A 2,798-nucleotide genomic window follows, 5' to 3' on the forward strand; every position below is an offset into this window, starting at 1 on the left:
AAGACGTATTCGTTTTCACCAAAAAATCAGTTCCATGTGGACGGGACCCCCCCCTCACCACCGAGGCCCCCGGTCCCCCTGACCACCGAGGCCCCGGTCCCTCTCACCACCGAGGCCCCGGTCCCCCTCACCACCGAGGCCCCGGTCCCCCTCACCACGAGGCCCCGGTCCCCCTCACCACCGAGGCCCCGGTCCCCCTCACCACGAGGCCCCGGTCCCCCTCACCACCGAGGCCCCGGTCCCTCTCACCACCGAGGCCCCGGTCCCCCTCACCACCGAGGCCCCGGACCCCCTCACCACGAGGCCCCGGTCCCCCTCACCACCGAGGCCCCGGACCCCCTCACCACCGAGGCCCCGGTCCCCCTCACCACGAGGCCCCGGTCCCCCTCACCACCGAGGCCCCGGTCCCCCTCACCACCGAGGCCCTGGAACCCCTAACCACCAATATGTGTTCATTGTTAGGCACCACGAGACCAAAACAAATTCCTTGTATATGAAAACCTACTTGGTAATAAATCTGTTCCTGCTTCTGATTCTGATTCTGATTGACTGGTCGCCTCTGATTTCACATTCGCACTCAGGATGACCGGTCGTCTCTGATTTCACATTCACACTCAGGATGAGCTGTGGCCTTGTTAATTCCATTTCCAACCGACCACTCTCTCGTCGCGACTAAGTAGTAAGGAACTTCTTTACTGCACTCTCTTTCACTGATATGAAAGGCAAGGAATGCTATGTTAAAGGGATAGGCTCCCTTGTGGTGTCCACATGTGTCAAAGAGGTGCTGATGTGGAAACACGGACAGGAAGTCAGCGTGGAGCAGAGGACATGTGAAAGGGGGAGGGGTCAAAGGGTTGATATACTGGCTGTAATTACATTACATACATATTGGCTTGGGGAAATGCTAAGCTTTTTATGTGTGTGTGTGTCTTTGTTACATATACAATGTTTTAGTATGAACATTTAGCTCACCTTGTATTTTATCGCATGTGGTTTAACCCTGGATGGTTGATAGTGAACACTGTGCTAGAAGAAGAAGACTGTTTTACATGTGGACACCTGCTCTGATGTCTACTGGGCTCTTTGAAACATCTGCATTACAACCTGGACAGCTAATGGCTGGATATAATTCATTATATTTATATAGCGCTTTTCAATGACCCAAAGACGCTCACAGAAGGGGGGGACCTAACTCACCACCACCAGTGTGTAGCACCCACTTGGGTGATGCATTGCAGCCAATCTGCGCCAGAACGCTCACCACACACCAGCTTGAGGTGGAGAGTGAGGGAATTGATGAGTCAGCCAATTGTACAGGAGGATTATTAGGGGGCCAGATCGAATGAGCCTGGTTGGGCCAGGACACCGGGGAAACCCCTACTCTTTACGATAAGTGTCCTGGGATCTTTTATGACCTCAGTGAGTCAGGACCTCGGTTTTACGTCTCCTCCGAAGGACGGCGCATTCCGCAGCACAGTGTCCCCGTCACTGCACTGGGGCATCGGGATTGATGAGAGAAGGGGCCAGAGGGAAGAGCGCCCCCTATTGGCCACCATCCGACACCACTTACAGCACCTGGTATTCCCAGGCGGTCTCCCATCCAAGTACTAACCAGGCCCAACCCTGCTTAGCTTCCGAGATCAGACGAGATTGGGCGTATTCAGGGTGGTTTGACCGCATATGCTGATAAATAGGCCATGTCAGTAAGTATATATTTTGATTTCCAGGAAGTAAGCCCCCAATGTTAGCTACCCCTCTTGTTTGTTCAGTCTTGTTTTAATAAGTTCAGTGTTGTGTGATGTGAATGTATAATGCCACCTTAGGGGAAAGAGGCCAAATCTAAACACAAGTAGACTTTTTTTTTTTTAATAATAAACTATCCTGGGCAAAATGGCTCCCTAGTATCCCGGAGACCTTAGGACAGTGTTTTGTTGCTAAAGGACAGTGTGAGAATAATGGCTCTCACACCACTCTGCTGTGCTAACTATACACAATGCAAATGTTAATTAAGCTGCTCCAACCGAAAACAGTGCACTTGTTAGGGGTCCTACAAAATCCCTAGGGATGGGCAAAATGATTATTTTCCGGGAACTAGTTCTTTCAGTTCAGTTCACTATAACGATTCGTTCGTTTGATTCGTTCGTTTTGATTCGTTCGTTACGTCAGATTACGTCATTTGGTGTCTCGCCCCCCCCCGCGAGACGGCCGTGAGCATAATTTAAACGACTTCTAGGCTCTAATGGTGCGTTTTAATATCCATTCTCGGAGGTCCGAGGACGTTGCCTAGCGACACGCACAAACACGCCCCTTTTCCGAGGACGGCGATCTCGCCATCTCGGTTGAACTCAGTGTTGACCGAGCGAAATTCCGAGACAGAATTCAAGATGGCTGCGCCCATTGTGACTTGAAGTATGAACTGTTTTCATTGTGCTTGGACCACTTTGGTGGTTTAAATAGTAATTTCAATCACTCGTATTACTGCAATACCTTACTGCGTCCGTATCTCTGCCTATGTACACAAATATATTGTATTTGTGCACAGCACTTTGGTCAACTACTGTTGTCTTAAATGTGCTACATAAATAGACTTGACTTGACTATGGCCTATAGCAGGGGTTTTCAAAGTGTGAGAGAGTGAGCCCCCCCTCAGAGAAAAAAATTCAGCTGAGCCCCCCCCCCCCAATTTTTTTTTCTAAATACCTGTGTTTTGAAAGCTATTTTAATTATTTTACACATTTCAAACATCTCTGATCATAATTTTAAAACATTTGGAACATATTTTTGAAACATTTGAAACA

General features: G+C 49.3%; 1 non-coding gene across 1 annotated transcript; it reads right to left on the bottom strand.

Annotated features, from left to right (window-relative positions):
• Positions 1 to 1,563: 1,563 nt before the first annotated feature.
• LOC130375119 (5S ribosomal RNA) lies at positions 1,564 to 1,682 on the bottom strand. Its single transcript, XR_008893792.1, has one exon. It is a non-coding gene; the product is annotated as a 5S ribosomal RNA (ribosomal RNA).
• Between the last annotated feature and the right edge of the window lie 1,116 nt (positions 1,683 to 2,798).

Source organism: Gadus chalcogrammus, chromosome 21 (assembly GCF_026213295.1).
Source record: "Gadus chalcogrammus isolate NIFS_2021 chromosome 21, NIFS_Gcha_1.0, whole genome shotgun sequence".
Taxonomy (NCBI): domain Eukaryota; kingdom Metazoa; phylum Chordata; class Actinopteri; order Gadiformes; family Gadidae; genus Gadus; species Gadus chalcogrammus.